The sequence below is a fragment of the Nilaparvata lugens genome, chromosome 1 (genome assembly GCF_014356525.2).
Source record: "Nilaparvata lugens isolate BPH chromosome 1, ASM1435652v1, whole genome shotgun sequence".
Classification (NCBI taxonomy): Eukaryota; Metazoa; Arthropoda; class Insecta; order Hemiptera; family Delphacidae; genus Nilaparvata; species Nilaparvata lugens.
In genome coordinates this window covers 62,170,043-62,190,141 of record NC_052504.1, presented here as the reverse complement: position 1 = coordinate 62,190,141, position 20,099 = coordinate 62,170,043, and the positions used below count along the sequence as shown (strand labels likewise).

The 20,099-nt window shown below is 35.3% G+C and overlaps 1 protein-coding gene across 2 annotated transcripts in view; it reads left to right on the top strand.

The window, feature by feature from the left end:
- Positions 1 to 1,639: 1,639 nt before the first annotated feature.
- Positions 1,640 to 20,099, top strand: part of LOC111048539 — a 77,312-nt gene continuing 58,852 nt past the window's right edge. The window contains exon 1 of one of the 2 annotated variants that reach the window (XM_039438977.1): positions 1,640 to 1,999. The gene's annotated coding sequence lies outside the window, so the exon portion shown is untranslated. The remainder of the gene's footprint in view (positions 2,000 to 20,099) is intronic. The other variant, XM_039438984.1, reaches the window with a different exon arrangement.

The following is a 20,099-nucleotide window of genomic DNA, read 5'->3' as shown; positions in this document are numbered from 1 at the left end:
CTATTTTTTCAATTCAACACTTCACTGATAGATATTACTACCAATTGATTGAGTAGAATATGTTTTCGGAATAATGAATGCTGCATGACTAAGCACATAGGGAGTCCGTATTGAGATGTAAATAAAAATATTGATTGTCAGATGAATTTCATGATTCACCAAATATGAAGTCAAGTGTGACATGAGATACATTGACCTTTTGGCGGTACGAAGTTCGCCGGGTAGGCTAGTTGCAAATAAAGCTTTATTATTAATAGTCAACGCTGAAAAAAGACAGGCTCAATCACCAGGAATACTATAAATTCTATCTGGGACCAGTAAGCCATTAATTTTGAGTAGTTCAATCATTTCCTCTATGGACACTTGATACATTATGGACAATCAATGAATCGATTCGTTTTAGTAATTCAATTCAATTCAAAAATACGTTTGAAATTTATCAGCTACAGAATAAAAAAACTTTTGATTGCAGTGACCCCGACTACTACAATATGAATCAAATATAAGGAATTACTCACATCTCTCATCAACTCGTACTTTTTATTCACATAATATTAACAAAAAATATAATAATATAAGTTATATTAAATGAACTCACGGCTAAGGATCGCCTTTTTCTGGCCGTGCTATAAATAAATGTAGGTTAATGTTCAACATTTTTTTGTAATCTTGTCTAGTAAGAATGTTTTCAATGTGATTTTTGATGGCAATAGAATTTGAATTTGGGAAAAGAATTAACAATAAACTCCTAATCAAAGAGAATCTCTGTGCTATGTTCTAATCGGAATGTATGAGACTCCATATACAGCTGATAGAAGGCACAAATCAATCTGGCCAAGAATACGACAATGGAACACACACGTGGCAAGCTCGCGCTCTCGATTTACGAAAAAAGTAATTCGATCAGCTGATTGATAAGATTATTTTAAGCTTTCCAATGATTACAACATTTGCTAGAATATCATGTGTCAATTATCTCAGTTTCATATGGCGTTCACCTTACCATGTTCATAACCTTACTTAATAGGATCCTTTTCATTCCTTTGAAATCCTTAGAGGCAAAATATCTCAAAATCCGTTATTGGTGCGCATCTAGCATGTTTGAAGAATATTTGTGCAAAGTTTTAAGTCTGTAGGCCAATCAGTTTTAGCTGTAGTGTGATTTTACATAATTTATTTTGAAAAAAGCCCTTTCCTGAACCCCCCTGTGCTCCTGATTGGAATTTTTCTGCATAGATCTAATTATTTTTCCTACAGTTAGGTACCCGAAAAAGTGCTCATTCCCGCATCAATTATAGTATGCAAAATACCTTATTCCCACACCCAGTGCGGGAATGTAGATTTGAGTGCGGCAAAATACTTTGCCGCACTCCAAATTTGCAACATAACAACACAAAATAGTTAACACCCTTTATGACGGTAGAGTGCGGCAAAGTAAAAGAAATGTTGGTAAACCTGAATATGTTGATGGCTGGAAATTTTTGTAAAACAGCTGATTATTACCGTTAGATATTGGATAATAAACAGTAAATAAACAAGAAGTTTTGATAGTATTCAATATCAGTATTTTATTTCTATTCAAGTTATCATGAACGATTTTTCATGTGTGAGATGCCTATGTTTTTAACTGGAATACATTGGAAACATTTATCAACCATTTTTATGATCAAGGAATCAAGTATTTTTATATCTTTATTTACTTTTGTGGTTAGGTTACTCGTGTTAGTGATACTAAAGCTGTGATTGTTATATTTTCAAAACAATAATGTATCCATTAGGTTTGAAACATAAATATTTACACTTCAAAAAAAGTTATTCAGTAACTCCCCGTAAAATCTCTACTCACATTTTCGTAGAACAACTTCAATGAATGCCGTTGATAAATAAGAAACAGAATACAGAATAGATGTCATTGAATACCGTAATCAAAAACACTGGATTTACAATAATATCCTGTTTACTCAACAGTGACTTGAATGATTGAAGTTCAGCATTTCAGGTAAATATACTGTCTATATAATATAATTTAATCACGTTTTAAAGAATGCAGTATAACCTTACTTGGGCATATACCTACGTTTCATGCGGTAGGCTACTGAGCGCTTGGCCAGAAAAGCAGAAAGGCCTAATTATTGACAAGTTTACTCATGTATTTACAAAAAAAACAAGCTGAAACTATATTTTTACACTAATATAGAGTATAATTATATCATTCAGACTCAAACTTGAGGATTTTTGGAACTGGAATAAATAGTACACATGAAAATTTCATAGAATGGTCAGGTTAGACTTAAGTCTGTCCTGAGGGCTGATTGATCACTAGCCTAATTCTTAATCAGTCCTTGGCATATTAGCTTATTTATTTATTTACATTAATAGAAAAATTAAAACATAAGCTTACAGCTTTGATCACATAGACAAATTAATCAATAAAACAAATTAATGGGCACCGTATAAGTATAAGCAAAGTTTTGCTGAATAACTTTTGTGTTTTCGGATAGGAGAATATTAAACTGTTAGTCACGGGTGAAGTATACCGTTTGTGAGGCTCATTGATGGCACAAAAACATATCCAGACAAGTGATATGGCCTTTTCTACACTTGCTGATGACCTCTTGTAGATGAAGTATTATTATAATTGAATCTCATATAACTTTATAATATTCATTATATTATCATATAGACTGAATTTGGAACAATTCTGTTGTGGAATGGTTGAAATATTTATTATCAGCATTAAAAATACTAAAGATTTACACAAACAAACATTTTATTTGGTATAGGACATGTTTACCGTCTATTACTGACTTTTCACATTCTATGGTAACTGTAGGAAAAATTTAATGTGCAATACGTGCGCAAAGTTTCTTTGCTGCACTCAAGAAACCATCAGCTCTAATGATTCGTAAACGATTCTTTCGGTGCAGCAAAGTGGCACTTTGCGCACTAGTTGCACAAATAACTATTTTGTAGCTGAACAAAAAAGTTCCTCATGACTTTGCTGTGGGATGAGCGGTTGAAAAGTACAAACTTTTTGGGGGGCCCCAGCTCCCTCAGGGGTGCAAATTTCTGGAAATCCTTTCTTAGTGGATGTTTTGAGGCTACCATAAACAATTGTGCAAAATTTCAAGGTTTTAGGCTCAGTAGTTTGGGCTGTGGTGTGATTTCAGTCTGTCGGGGCTTATCTTGCTTATAGCCTTTATAGATAGCTTATCTTGCTTATAGCCTTTTATAGATATAGAGATAACTTTACAATTAAAAATAAAAATAAGAGAGGATAATATCGCACTTCATTAAATATTCACAACGATTCAGTATAACTAATAAGATTAGAAGAGAACGATATTTGAGTTAGATGCTGGTAAGTTAGTGAAGGGGTATATAAAAGGGGTATGAAAAATTATGTATACGGTATACAAAGAAAGAAGAAACAATTGAAAACATAAAGAGTTAGTAAAGCTCAACAATAATAATTTAATCATCAATTGATCAACTAATCAATTTGATCATCAATTAATCATCAAACGTGGTAATAGATTTCCATGAAATTTGACAGGTGTGTTCTTTTTTAAATTGCGCGTCGACGTATATACAAGGTTTTTGGAAATTTTGCTTTTCGAGGGTAATATAGAAGGAAAAGAAGCCTCCTTCATACGCCAATATTATAGTAAAAATCAGACTATAGAATATTGTTCATCATAAATCAGGTGTCGAGTGGATTATAACTGTTGTATGCAATGACGCTTGCAATTCAATATCTCAATGTAACTTGGTGAAAAAACAGCTGTTGTGTGGACTATTAATTGCATGTAGTGAGGCATGCAATTGATAACTTGAAGTAGCATAGTATTTTCTCTCGACACTGGAGAAAATACACATATATATACACTGATATCTCGCCGAAACGATAGGACAGGACAGAATTCACTCTGATGGACAGTATCATAAGAGACTGTGGTTTATAACTGCACGAGGTCTACTGTTCACAGAACTACTACTCCAATAGATTTCAAGAAGAGGAACGAAAGTTCCTACCCATTGAATTTCCTTTTATTTCTACAGGAATATGGAGAAGTAGAAGCAAAATCAGAGAAGAAGAGAAAAGAAAATAGAATAGGAGAAAAAGAATAGAGTGGAAAGAAGAGAACAGAAGAAAAAAAATAAGGGATGAGAGGATAAGAGAGTATAAGAAAAAGAGTAGAGAAGTGGCACTTCTACTGTACTTTCTACCGTTTGCGACAAACTAGAGGAGTTTTCGGTCGTTTGGGAAACTGATCACTTTCGGTCATTTGGGACTCTCACCACTTTCGGTCCTTTGAGACTCTCAACACTTTCTGTCGTTTGGGACAAAACACGTTTTCTGTCAATTGGGAAAATTCTTAAAAGTTTTCTGTCATTTGGGATTCGGCTGAATGAGAAAGTTCCAGTTTCAATATTTCATTAATTCTGCCATTTGGGAAAAAAGTAGTTTTCGGCCGTTTGGGAAAATATAGCGTTTCGGTCGTTTGGGATTCTGTCAATTGGCATGCCACCGGTTTTTCTGGCGAAGGATCATCGGCGTAGAACAAAAATGATCCTTCGCCAGAAAAACCTATGACCATTGAGCGTTTCCTATATTGACGGATTATTGATAGCGTTGATAACGGAGAGATGAACTGTTCATTGTTAACTTTATTGAATGATTATAATATTTTGATTACTCAATTAATTCTACTTCCCCCTTGATTATCGTCTAGACGCGAATGATTCATTTGCTCACTCCAAACCTCGTTTGTGACTTCAAATCATTAAACAATCTACAAAGTTACAAATTTGCAACTCGTCTTCGTTTCTGCTAAGCTGTGTTTCCGTTATGGAAATTTATTGCAACTCGGTACTACTCCATACATATTGACAACAAAGTTTAAGGCTGTTCGCAACTAAGTTTAACAGCCGCAGATTCCAAGGGCTGCAGTTGTTACGAATAGCTTATCCAATAATATTGTCGTAGCGATTTTCCGCCACATGAATATGATGAATCAACGACTCACTAGTGGGCCTTCACTCAAGGAATCCACTTTCCCAAACTTTGAGTTTTTATTCACCTGAAAATAATGTGATTATTTCTCATTCGTGAACATTCGGAGCTTCTTATTGGTTCAATTATCTCAGTGAATTTTTAAATTTACCTAGAAATTCTTGAACTGATCAAAGAATCAATCCGCCTTTCTTACACAATGCTGTTTGAGGTACTCTGTTTGAAAATCGGGAGATTTCTTTACCATTTCCTTTTACTCTTATTCCACCTTTTATTATACCTTTGATTTTATCCCATCTCTTTTTTTAATTCTTCGTTATTATAATGAGATTGAATTCATTGCAATCATTATACTTCTTAATCTTATCAGATTTCCATCAGATGAAGCAGAATAGTTGCAACTTCTTGTATTCAACAGTTATTGAATAATGATGATACTGTATATTGAATTATAATATACTGATATAATGTGAAATCACTTCACTTGTATTTGCTACTTTATAAAAATGTAGCTTTGTCGAGGAGCAGCATAAATCCTTCATAGGAGGAGCAGCATTCTAAATCATCTTACAAGAAAGGAAAAAACCAACAAGTCTTTAGACAAATATTTATTTTAACCTTGAATAAACGCTCATGAACGAGAAGAACTGAGCTGAGTTCCACTAAGAAGCCTCAACTTAAATAAATTTCATGGCTGGGAATGAAATTTGGTAACTTATGTGTTTTTTGTCTAAACAAAGCATTAAACAATGTTGTAAAGATATGGAATTACCAGCTTTGGAAGGCATTATATGTCATATCCGGGGAAATAAGCCTTATGAAAAATGAGCTCACAGATGGAAGAAGTGGTGGTGAGGAAAAGTGGATGTGAGTTTGGTGCAATTTGTTGGAGCGTATTGGTCATGTTTATGCCCCACATAGTAAAGCACGGCCTCGAAATGTCATCTGGAATGGCCGGTCCGGAGTCAGCGTTTATGGATTGCAAAAGTCTCAAGTAGTCTTCGGGCTGCTCGTTTTGTCAGCTTATCCGGCCCCCGGCCTCCATCCTCAGGGAGTCGCAACAGACGAGATGAAAAATTCAAAAAAATAACTTGTCGAATAACGAGAGCAAGCTGAAGATTCCTCTCTGTATTTATTAGTACTGTCGCCGGGGCGATTTGTCTCTAGTAGTGCGCCGGGTATACTGGTCACGTCCCCGGGGAACTGTACCCCCCTCCCGACCATCACACAGATTAGAGTTGTTGCAGGTCATCAAAGACGGCTCATTCAAACTTGGCTCATCAGCACGTCGCTCTTACCACTTCCTACTCTTTCATCCTCTTCTAGTTGGCTTTAGATGGACCTGTAGTCTATGAAATCATGAAGTCATTATGTTATATTTTATGCCATTGAAAACGACCGATTAAATTCATCTAGTTTATTGAATTTTTTATAAATTATTGTTGATGTTTTGTTATTTATTCATATTTCTGTATTTGATTCGTTTCTCAATAAGCATTTGATTCGAATAAACATAGACATCCAATGTTCATTTATGTCTGTTATCATGGAATAATTAGAAGCATGAATGATATTAAAAATAATATATGTCTTTGTTTTGAACAAATATGTCAAACATGTATATCAAACATTGCCCTAAAGGATGACGACTCACTTTCCTTTGCAACCATTGCAACCTCCGCATCACCTACTGTACAGTTCAGAACAAAATGCATAATATATAAAAGTGATCGTTGATGATGTGTTTTATAATAATAAAGTACCTACTTCATACTCAATTCACATGATCTCTGCAGGAATAGAAATAAGCTCCTCTTCTATTGCGTTGGGTATTTATAAGTTTCATGAAAGAGTTCTGATTTAATGTAGAATTACTCAGTAAGAATTATTATTCTATGGAATTCCAATAACCTGGCGTCTTAACTTTAGGTGGAAATTAACTTCCAACACAACATTTTTTCACCTCAGCTGAGCCTGTGTACCAAGTTTGAAAGAGGAAGTCTAGTCATGTTTTATGGATAATTCAAATGGAAGTTTGGCAATGATTCAATCCCAACATACAGAGTGTAGTATAAAACCTATCACAAAAACATTTCTATGGCTTAAGCTTGGACCTACTGCTATGAATGTTGCTGATAGTTTTATTCTTCCTATAATTTATTCATACTGCTCTAAAATAACCATCAATACTGTAATTCATTTTGAAGCTACATGTGAATGAAAAAAACATACGGACCAACGAAAATAGCATTGAAACAGGATAATCTGTTTTAGCTCAAGATGTCAAATAAGAAATAATATGGTAATCTATGATGGAACATGATTAAAGAACATATAAAATCGTGTAATCTCATAAATAACCGTTCGACTATTAAATTTAGTAATTAAGTGAACTTCTTCGTTGGTAACGGGGGTCGAACGATAATAATCTACACAAAAATAGCATTCTTGATCACAAACCAACAAGTGGTGAAGGTCACCAAATCGATACCGTATTCAACTGTTTGTTATCAATTCTCTATTCGTCTGTACCGGGCATGAGAAGAGAGGGGTCTGTGTATTTGTGATGTGAGTTTATGGAGTGAAGTGGGAAAGAAAATTGGAACGTTCTAGATATTAGTGGATGAATTGCTGCAGTGCACGGAAACTAGAGATTAAAGTTCGCCGCTGTCATTTTTTACAAACGCATGGACTGCGCGTGGTCTGAGTTGTTTGAACAGAGTCGACTTGTGACAATATTAGATGATTTCCGATAGTTATCCAGGCTTGAGTTAAAATGCGATGCTCATTGATTTTTCCTGCCAATTACGCTCATGAAACACCTCAGTTAATTACAGTACTTGCAGGAGAGCTGAGAGGGCGAATGGCGTACTTTGGCTACACCCAGTTGCTGAAGTTTGGGCTTTTCTGCCTTCACTTTGAACTTTCAGGCGTTACACAGAACTTTGGCTATAGCTAACTTTTCGCTCTCTGTATCATCACGCCTCATATGCTCCGAATTTCTTCTCCACTGCTTCTGATTCCGGTGCCAGGGCAACTGCACACTGCACATTAACCGGAACTGCTGAGCAAATTCTCCAAAAATCTTATATTTTTCCTCTAACAATATTTCTGCTCTAATACTTCCAATAGTAAATAACATTGGATATATTTTCGCAAATAAATGAATAAATTATACTGAATTCGTAACATTCCACCTTATCCCTTTACTCAAAAGCAAAACGTATGTTGACTTGAAAGCATGAATGAACCAAATTGAATTTGCATAATTTGGATTTTACCTGCTAAAAAAATATTTATCTGAGGAGAGTTAAAGCTCTATACATTGTCCCTTAGCGTACAATATTCAATTTATTCCGTCAACGTGTAAAAATATACTAAAAATGTCAAGTTTGTGGAGTATTGACAATAAATTCATCTTCTAATCATAGAAGGATTGTTGACGGATAGCTGCACGAAATGCACAAACACTGTTCTATAAAATTGAATACATTTTATTTATTCTGTAATAATCATTTTATGCCGTAATTCAAATAGTTCAGAATGTATTCAATCAATCAAAGCTCAATCAATTAAATCTTCGGTAAAATAAATTCAAATAATTCAAGCGATTCTCCTTATTGTATCAGGGAATGTAATATTCTGAGTATTATAAAAAAGTGCCAGGATATATTTTTTCAAGGATGATTCCTATTATGGGAGTTTCATGACAAACAGTGAGTTTCCTATACAATAATGTTTCGTTTTTATTCTCAGAGTGTGAATGTTTTCCTCATGACATATCAGCTTTCAGTAGGGATTTTGTTGATTGGTTATGAGTGTTTGCTGTATATGTGACAAAATTCTACAAATAATAGCGTGTTCAACTGTTGAATACCGACACTGTCGGAACTAGAAGTTTAATTGAACGAGAATTTCTATTCATGTCGAGCGTCACAAGCAGAGCCAGAGCAGCAGAACAGCACAAGTCGAGCGTTAGCGACCAGATTGAATTAATTTAATGTGTTTTTCACATGCTTTGTGAGTATTGTATTCCAAATGGCAAGGATTAATTCATCCGAGAGTCTCTCCCTTTTTTTGTTCGTAATAAAATATTGCTGGATCTCACGGTTTCCATTAATTTATTTTGTTTCTCTGGTCGTTCGAACACAACCGTGCCTTAGCCACCTTCCCTTCCCGCATGGCCTAATCTTTGATCATTTGACGTATGTTCAAAGTTACTGGATCAGTGTAGCATTGCTTTTCACATTCCACGTTGTCATCTGCAACTGAATAGAGAACTCGAGAGAGCATCGCGTCAATAATTAATTTATTTTCCACATGAAAAGCTCTTTGAACATCGAAGAGCCTTTAGTTTGAGCCTTGGAATTTGTGAAATAATCAGTTCTGTAAAGAGAAGGGAGAAAAACTTGAGAAATATCGAATAGGGGAGATTTCTTGAGAGTATTTTCTTCACTGCCTCAATAAAGAAATTGAAACTCTCTCCCATCTTTTCAATAAATTCAAAGTTCACATAGTGTATCAGCAACTGAATATTATGTCAAAATATTTTTCAAAAAACAATAAATAATCATACATAAGAAGGTTTATTAAAATTTTCCTAACAAAGATGAAGGAATAGTTGGTTGATAATCTTTTAAAAATGTCTGAATGTTCATATATTCATAACAGATGAGAACGTCTTGTGGATGGACTACAAAATGAAAGTTCATTTTGAAGACCATCCATCCAAAATTCATTACAGACCATCCAAATTATGCCCCCCCGGCACCCCTGTGCTCCCCCGAATATTTGGACACATTTAAATTTGTACCCATAAAAAATTTATTACAAGCTTTTTTTGTTCAGCTTGCCAAGTGTATTGCCAAAGCTAAATTTCAACCAAATTCAAATGGCGACTCGGGAAATTGAGTTTCCATAGAAAACTGTGTGTGCATGTCTGTCTGTGTGTGTGAGATATCTTTGGCAGTGTACCAAAGGCTGGCTTCACACTGTTGATTTTTCGCTGTGGCTACAGTTTCGGTAACCGTATATCCATTTCGCTTTCCGGTAAAGTTATGACCTCGTTTGCGCATGCGCCAACAAACTTCGTTTGTCACTGCATTCATTACTGGAGCTTACCTTGTCTAAATACAGCATTGTAATACCTATATATACACATGTATCCATACACACATTAAAATGCTGTATTTAGACAAGGTAAGCTTAGTGCATAATTGTAATGGGCTTCCTGGGGGGTTACCTCTTGTAATGATCTCCACGTTGTTTGAGGTTCACCTCCGCCCGGGAGCAGGAAGGCCAATACAAAGAAAGAGTGGAATGAGTCCGGAGTAATCGGTCTGGGAGGTGGTTATTCTCTCCTTTCGACTCGATTACACCGTCTTCATAGAACTCAATAGAAATATAAAGATAATATCCAATCACAAATGATGGAATATGGTGTAACATGGCGTTTGCGAATAATATATCAATAAGCTCAACACTTCCGGCTGACACAGCCAAGAATATAGTTCAGGGATGCCTTTGCTCGACTTACAATTACAATTAATACAAATTTCATGTATTGTCGGAGACCCTCAGTTTCAAATAATTCGTCGTTAGCGCTTTGTCATATTTTATCGATGCACTGCACTGTGCATTGAGCCCAATACAAAATGATGAAATAGAATTTTTCACTCGATGCCTTCAGATGAAAATTGAGTGGACCTCGGATATGGATCGCTCACGGTGTGGCACAGGTAGGGTGTCGGCGGCTAAGATCGGTGACGTTTTAATTTTTTATATTCCACTTCACTCCGTAATTAATCAAATATATATAAGAGACGGTACTTTGTGCTGGTTTACAGTTATTTGGGACATTTACTTTAACATTTGAAACAATTAAACCGGGAACATTCAACCATGGTTGTTTACCGTTAGATGATCATCTGGAAAGTGGTTATTCTTCAAAATACTTTAGTTCATACACCCTTGAATGAATAAATCCGGGCTTCTGATTGGTTGATTTAATTAAAAATGGCTTTCGTCACAATGACGTTTGCAAATAAAGAAAGTAGTTCCCAGATGCAGTATTTCAGAATCAGTAATTTACATAAATTTGAAACAGGGATATTTTTTAATACAAACAAAAGTCGAACCTCTTATCACTAAAACATACCGTATGAAGCTAGCTTCTCCCTTATCAAACATCACATTCATGTGGTGATTACAAGAATCACTGACCTACGATAACATTGGCACAAGCCATGTGATACAGTGATGTGAAGTGCGAGGAAATAAAAAATAATTACATTAAATAAATTTTAATTCTACGAAAGAAAATAAAGCAATAGCAAGGGAGGCTAATTTTGATAATAACGGTACAAAGATAAGCGCTTGACAGGTGATTGTCTGCTTATAACCACAATTCAACTACTATATACCGGTGAGTAAACACAACTTTAATTTATTGCATGTTATCTTCCAATATTTTCTAGTTCAACATCTTCAAGATATTTTATAAATTCAAATATGAAAAATAAAGAACATTCTTCTCGTCTTATTGACAGGTAAATAATTTTATGAGTCTGTGCTCCTTTGACATATTTTAAAAACATGTTGACTAAATGAGGTTAGTTTTCTAATAATTCCTATTCATAACAATAATTTTATATGGAAAAGAGTGCACAATAAATTCATTATTATATATAAATGACATACAAGATAATATATATAGTGAAACATTATAAACATAAGGTGAGATAATAGCAGTAGTTACATTAGCTAGGTCTTGTATTGGTTTACAAAAACTTCTCATGATAGAAATATTTGTATTTTCTATAATTTGATTTTTCCATAATTCATTTTTCAATTTTATTTCCTTAAAAAGAAGGATAGCGTGACAATAATATATATATAAGCTATATATATATATGCGGATGTATGGTGTTGCTTATCTGAATAGAGCATAATTATAATAGAGCAGCTGATGAAAAATTTGGGTGAATATATTTAGGAGTTTCTGGTACAGACATCCCCTTCAAGCCCCCCTCCCCCTCGACCAGAAAAAAAAACAAATTAGGGAGTTTATGTAATAGGTAGCCTAGGTCTATGATGATCCGTTTGAAGGCTCTTCACACAGCTCTTTTCTTAAACTTACCTCTGTTTTGGTGGATGTCACTTGGACTTACTTTTCATTACATCACCATGTAAACCATGTAAACCACCATGAAGTACATTTGTACTTCAATATACAAGCTTATCCTTTGAAAATGAAATGTTCTTTTTTCCACTAATATATTATTTTTCAAATCTTGGGAGGATGTAAACTCCATGATTGAAACATTGAAACGATAGGTTAATTAAAAATCATAACCATGTCACCAAAAACCACCAACACCACAATGCACATGTAAATAAAGGTAGCCGCTCATGTGCAAATGTTTATAGTCATGAAAGGCGATTGGGCGGGCGAAGCCCGCCTTCCAGCTGGAGCGCGAAGCACGGAGGCTGCATTTAATCCCTACACAATTATAAAAGGCGATTGGACTAGCGAAATCCGCCTCCCAGCCGGAGCGCGAAGCGCGGAGGCTGCTAACCCAACCTACTGGGGGTGCAGGGGGCGAAGCCTCCTGCCGAGCGCGAAGCGCGAATGTTTATATATTCATACCAGATGAGAACGTCTTGTGGATGGACTACAAAATGAAAGTTCGACTGCAACTCATGGAAGCTCGATTTATGACAGACGGACGGATCCCTGTGATAGGCCATGTAGGGTATTGCTGATATAAAGACTAGAGGTTTATGCACTAATCAGAGTTTATACAAAAATTTATACTGAGTTCTGAGTGATACATAAGTGAGAAAACTCATTGAGTATATTCATTTGTAACTTATGAGGTTGTATGAAATTTTTAACCATTGATGTATGAAATTTCTTGAGTTCATTAGGAAAGTTGAGAATCTTGCACCTATTTCTCACATTGGAAGGGTGATCAGTTGTAGAGATGACTCTTTCAAAATAATAAATTTTTTGAGTTTGAAAAGTAAATGTCACGTATCACGTGTTTCAGAATCCTCTAAGCTGTGAACTCATCTCCCATCATCATTCTTCTGATTAACCATGTTCAAGCCTGGAACTGAAATGGGCGTTACCATCAGAAAGAAATTGGTTGATGGAAAAACTAATTCAAATCAACCCTAAAAGTAATTCTATGAGAATCAGGTTTGGAAAAGGTGTAGGCTATAAAAAAATCCTGGAATAAGAAGGATATTAAATGAATCTCTTGAAGAATTGTTGTAAACAAGTTTCTTTTTTTTCAATGGAAGAGGTGCGTGAATAATTGAAGCCTCCGTGCATAACTGATTTTCGCGTTCATCTCTTTTTTGTTCTTGAATATGAATATCTTATCAAGCCAAGCGGACTGAAGAATTTGAGAGTAGTTCAGTATTATTCTGGTGAAGGGAAATTCAGGTAATACAGTTTGTTCACGCTCATGAACGTCGCGTGTTCATTTCTCACCACCAAGTGTCATGTAACCGAGGTAGTAGACAGTAGTTTTGACACGTGAATCAAAATCGCTGGTGAGTAAACAGAGTTTGGTTGGAGGTGAGGGTCAAATTTAATCATTGTTTTACTTTTCTAAGCGTTTCCCTTTGCAAATCAAATTATTTTTCACAGATCTTGATGATATCTACCCATTTACACCGATCTTCTGGCATTTTACTTTAGCAGCCTTTTCTTTTTTTAGATTATCACAAAGTTTTCCAAACACGAAGTGAGTCTGTTCTAAGTTATACTTTTGTTGTTTTTTCAACATTGGTGTACCGTTTACGTTGATTTTGAAACGTCAAAAAATAGAGCAATGAATATCACTATCAATCGAATCATTTTGACCTTCAACTATGAAGCAATGAAGTAAAGCAAGTGAATCATTGAGCATCATGGAACATATTATTCAATACAGAACTTTAGTTCTTCCTATATTGTGCATCATAATCGTCGGTTTTTTTTCAGTACACAGTATTTATACTATTATAATCCATACTGCATATTATGCATAGTGAATTAATTCTACTCTCAATCTCACATGTAAGTATTCTGTTTGCAGATATATTGAGTAAATGCTCATCTAAGAGATAAAGCAATCGTTTGGAATACAGTATGTATCAATGGTATGACATTGATGGAGCTTCATAACATATTTCGTGATTTCCAAATGGAAGATGAATACATTTTCTATCTTCTCTACAAACGAACACTCTCTCTGTACTTAATATGTTCATTTTCTGGCATCATTACCAAACGTTGTAAGCTTTCAACATATTCATTACAGTTCAACAAATAAGCTCATCGATTGATTGAGTACTTTATTTATGTAGATTACAATATATACTGGCTTCTTCTTCTTCTGCTTCAATCGTCCGATTGGTTGGCAGCTTTCCATCTTTGTCTGTCCAGAGCCAGCTGTTTTAGTTGGGTATAGCTCTGGACCCCAAGATCCCGGGTTATCTGCTTCAAATATTGTAGCCGGGGTCTTCCACGAGCCCGTTGTCCACTGATTGCACCTTCCAGTATTGTTAGCGTGAATTCGCTGTGTCTTATAATATGTCCTATCCAAGAATGCCGTCTGTCCCTAAGAGATTTCAATAGAGTTTTTTGTGTATCTTCAGCCCTTTGAAATATTTCTTCATTTGTTATTCTATCGGTCCATTTTATTTTCAGCATTCGCCTCCAACACCATACTTCAAATGCATTAATTGCCTTTTTTCCGCCTTACCGATAGTTCATGTATCTGAGCCATATAGTGTAATACTCCAGATACAACTCTTTATAAGTCTCTTTCTCAAATCCAAATTCAGACTTTTGGAGGAAAGCACATCCCGTTTATTGATGAAAATGGCCTTGGCTTCTCTTATACGGCGCTTTATGTCTTCTTTGTCTTTTCCATCCTCTGAAATAATGCTACCTAGTCTAAGTATTTAAATTTTTTCACTTGTTTGAGGGCGTTATTCTCTATCTTTACTATTCCAAAATCAGGATTCTTGGAGCAGATCATCACTTCTGTCTTAGCCTTATCTATCTCCATGTAAAATTCATTTTTGAGAATGTCATGCAAGGTATTCAGTGCTCTCTCTAGATTACCTTTATCTTGTGCCACTATTGCAATATCGTCTGCAAAGCGGAGCATTTGCACTCTTAATCCATTTACCTTGATTCCTGAACAATATTCCTTACATTTATTGACAGCCTGTTCTACATAGATATTGAACAAAAGCGGTGACAAACTACAACCCTGCCTTACTCCTCTCTTGATGGCAGCTTCTCTTTGTTTCTCACCCACCTTTATAAATGCTGTTTGAGCAGTATACAGCTCTCTTATGATCCTTCTGTCTCTGTAATCTACTTTGATTGTTTTGAGTGTTTGCATGAGGACATTCCAATTTACCCTATCAAATGCCTTGAGTAAATCTACAAAAGCAATATACACCTTCTTATTTACTTCGAAACTCTTTTCCACAATGTTCCTTAAACACAATATAGCTTCTCTTGTTCCTCTATTCCTTCTGAAGCCAAATTGGTAATCTGCTAGGTTTGCATCTATTTTACCTTCAATCCTTTTCAAAATAACGCTTGTTAGTATTTTGGATGTATGCGTCAGAATACTCAGTGTTCTATATTCCTCACATCTTGTTGCATTACTTTTTTTCGGTAACATCACCATCAAGCTTTTCTTAAAATCAAGTGGAACTTTTCCGGTTATATATATCTCATTCAAAAGGGTAAATAGAACGTTTCTCATCTCTTCATTGAGCGCTTGCAGAAGTTCAGCAGGAATATCATCTACTCCATAAGCTTTCTTTGACTTGAGATCATGTAATGCTTTTTCCATTTCTGGAAAAGCAATCGGTGGTCCCAACTCATCAAAAGGTACATCGTCCTCGTTTTCTATTCCCTCAAAGCATTCTGCATCACCATAGAGACTTTCTACATATTGTTTCCATCTATCTGCCACCTCATCATTGTCCATAAGAATTTTCATGTCACTCGATTTGATAATGTTGCTTCTTACTGTCCGCTTGCCAAACATCTTCCTAATTAGATTATAAGATTTTTCCACGTTTCCTCTTTCAAAGTTGTTATCTATTTCATTGCAGCATCGATCAAGCCATTCTACTTTATCTTTTTTAGCATGTCTATTTACAAGATTTCTTAATCTATTATACTCACTCCTATTTCCTTCTCTTTTGTGTTTCTGTATCAATTCCATCAGAGCTATGGTATCTTCACTAATCCAAGGGCTTCTTGGTTGCACCATCTCACAGCCTAATGTTTCTTTGGCAGACGTCAAAATTGAAAGTTCCCACTGATTATGTGTGTCTAGCACTGGCTGGTCTACTTGACTTAATCTTTGTTTGATCGTGCAATTGTATTTATCAGCATTTTCTTGTATCTTCAATTTTTCTACCGCCCATTTTCTTGTAGCTGGATTTTGTCTAAATGTCTTTTTTCCACCTTGTAACTTCAAGTCCATCACTATGGGATTGTGATCACTACAAATGTCAGCACCGGGATAGGTTTTGCATTGTTGTATGTACCGTTTGTGTTTTATCTTAACAATGATGTAATCTATTTGATATCTTGCCATATCTCCTGGCTGAATCCACGTGTAACGACGTCGCATAGGCTGCTTAGAAAGTGTGTTGGCAATAACAAAATTTTTCTCCATGCAAAAATCTATAAACCTCTGTCCACGCTCATTCCTATTTCCCAATCCATATTTTCCAATCACCTCCTCATCACTTCCCTCACCCACAACTGCATTCCAATCACCAATGATAACTAAGGTTTCACTATCTTTCATATGGCTCAATACTTCATACTGGCTTATACACTTATAAACAATAGCTTACAATACAGCAAAATTATGGATAAATTTACAAAATATAAATTAAGAAAATAATTATTGAGCTGTATATAATATGAAAAAAAACAATTTGTAATAACTATAGATAATATTGTTATGCATCCACATGAATTGGTGGAGCTTTGGACATATCAATGTACATTCTTTGGAAAGAATATTCGAAGTATTCTTCCCGCTAACTCTCTACCAAAACGTTAATTTCATTAATTTAACTGATTTGATTAAAAATTAAAATATTGTGAAAGTTTTAATTGGTATGAAGATTTAAGAGAAAAAAAACAGTAAATTAATAAAGTAAAATCATTATATAAGTAAGATCAAATCATTGATTATTAAAATGGAGTAGGCTGAAAGTAGATCAAGGTAATCAACTTTCAGTAATATACAGCAGTATGCAGTGGATAATTAAAATAACATGAGTTTATTATATATATATATATATATATATATATATATATATATATATATATATATATATATATATATATATATAATTTATCCGATACGATCGATAAGAGATGTGCCCTTCAGTATACCAACAAACAATCCTGGAAATATAAAAAACAATGGAAAATCAGTGTTATCTTGAAAAACATAATTTCGTCCAACTTTTGCATAGCGGTCGGTATGTAACTTTGATTTGAGAATCATTGAGCAGGAATTTCGCTGATCCGGATGCATGGAGAGGCGAGGCCAGTGCAGTGGAACAAAGGAAACGTTTGTCGGTCGAGCATTTGAGCAAATGGAAGACAAAGTTTCAAAGACTGTAGCAGCAAAAGTGTGTGTCCAGGTCCAGGAAGGACGGCGGTGGTGGCGTTGTTTTGGGTCAATGGTTTCCTGGTGTGGGTTGTGCTCGGCTCGGCTCGGCGCTGCAAAGATGCGGCAGCAATAGAACGTCGGTTGCGAAAAGAGCTCCTGCCCTGGAGCTTGCAAATATTCAACTTGTGCACGTATTATTCCGGAGATTATTCGGCTCTGCTCATTGTTGTGTAAAAAAGCTCCGCAAACAGAAAACGTGAAGCTTTCTTGTGAGAGAAACAGTGGTTGAGTCTACAAATACATTTGAGTTTTCAACTGTATCACAAATCACAAACTGATCACTATTTCACATTTCATAACCGATTATTAGTTCCCCATTTCTACAATTGATTCTCCCAATATGTATTACAGATCAGCATCAGCTGGATCAGCTGGTCGTTAGTTGAATGACAGTAGTGTGAGCTCACGACGCATTTGAAAAGTACAGTGACAATCAGTGTGCGTCAGACACTGATATACACTCATGCTATATTATAACATAATATCTTATATAACATATAAGATATCTCATATCTTATGAGATATAACAGCATGGACAGGTTTCAATTCTTGATCTCACGGGTATTACCTACATTGTTCTTTTTCTATACTAATATTTGGTACTTTTCTGAAAGTTGTGAAATTCTTATTGATTAAATAATGATGTGTTTTCATAATAGTTATTCCTAATAAATCAAGTCTTCTCCATTCATCTTCTTTTTCTTTAAATCATTTCAGACCTAAAATTCATCGTGAATTTCAATCAGTTTATTTTGGACACTGCATAAACTCTTACCAAGGAAAATGTGGCATACACACCAAGGGTTAAAGTGCCAATGATGTTGAACAATCAAATTGTAATGAATATCAAAATAGTTGAATTTTCCAATGTTGAACTTGATTGAATTTTTGATTCTCAATAATATAAAAATTCATGTGATATACATTCATCAGTCATGATATTGATTGGAGTTATGGAAAGGGTCCAAATAGGCTCCTTTAGTGAGTTATTCTAGAGTTAGCCTACCAATCCTTTTCATGAACCAATATCATGACAACTCAACAGTACTCAAAAGATATATTTCGGATGCTTATGACGAGAATTTATGTTTATTGTGAAAGCTCTACTAGTGTGGACATATCGATTCTAAGATGATCTAAGCACACGATTAACATCATGAAGGGGTAGCCTACTCGTATAGTGGTGATAATGCTCCTTTCCCAGCTCCACTCAAAAGATGGCCAACAGGATTGTTATGGCGCACAAGCCTATACGCTAGTAATGTATTTTTCGCAATGCCCTTGTGAATTTATAGAGTTTTGCAAGAGTAGGGTGTTTGCATTATTCATGAACGGCTGGTTGAACAGCATGGCAGTACACTGGCACCCGCTACGCCTGCCTTTCATTCACTTTCAACAACGAAACTAAGGGCTGAGGGTTGAAGGCTGAGGGCTGGGGCCACCTTTCAAGATTAGGCCACCACCTCCTAGTTCTGCCCCTGATGCTTGTCTATCTATGCGATAAGAGCGTGCAAAATTATTTCGACCACTTCCCGCTCACGTTTTAAAGCCGAACTGGAAATTGTCCACTTCCTGTCTACTGAATTAATTGAGATTACAGTATCAGACTAATTTTGCAATTTTGTTCTGGTGCACTAGCGAATTTGTTTTGAATATATTCCAGTATCGATTGCAAACGTGTCTGCTCTTTTGAAGGTCGTGTCAAGTGGAGGTAGATATTCGCTTCCATCGAATTCGCGTCGATTTGGCTTAAGAGAATTGGCCAAAGAATGACACAACTAAAATTTCTCTCGCGGACAATTAGTTGAAAAAAGGGAGAATCATCACAATTAATTATATCAAGTTGAAAAGTGAACGTTGAATAAGGAGCTTGATGTCGTCTAGGACATAAAAGTGCCACAAAGAGGAATTTCAAATTGCGGCTATAACTGATATTATTTATCGCCATAATTGATGTTACAATATTCAGAATGATGAGAAGGGATGTGATATCGCAACTTTACATTCAAAGTTAGTTGTAGTCGATTACCTACTAAGAAATTTGTTGTGATTTCACAAAAGATTAAGACAAATGAATTGTGACAGAAATGTTGTATATCTGAGTCTGAAAGCATTTCCAATGTGCGTAGACTCAGGTATACAACTCTCAAAAAATATGTCAGTGAACTCACTTATGTATGCAGACGATATAGTTGTGAATCAAAAAGTGAATAGAGAGCATTGCAGAAACTAGTTTCATGTTGGAAGAAATTCCACCAAAACAATTTTAATATAAACAAGGAAAACCAAATCAATAGCCTTCAAAGAAAATATTCCTGTTAGAACCAGCATTGTAATAAAAATAATGAAATGATGGG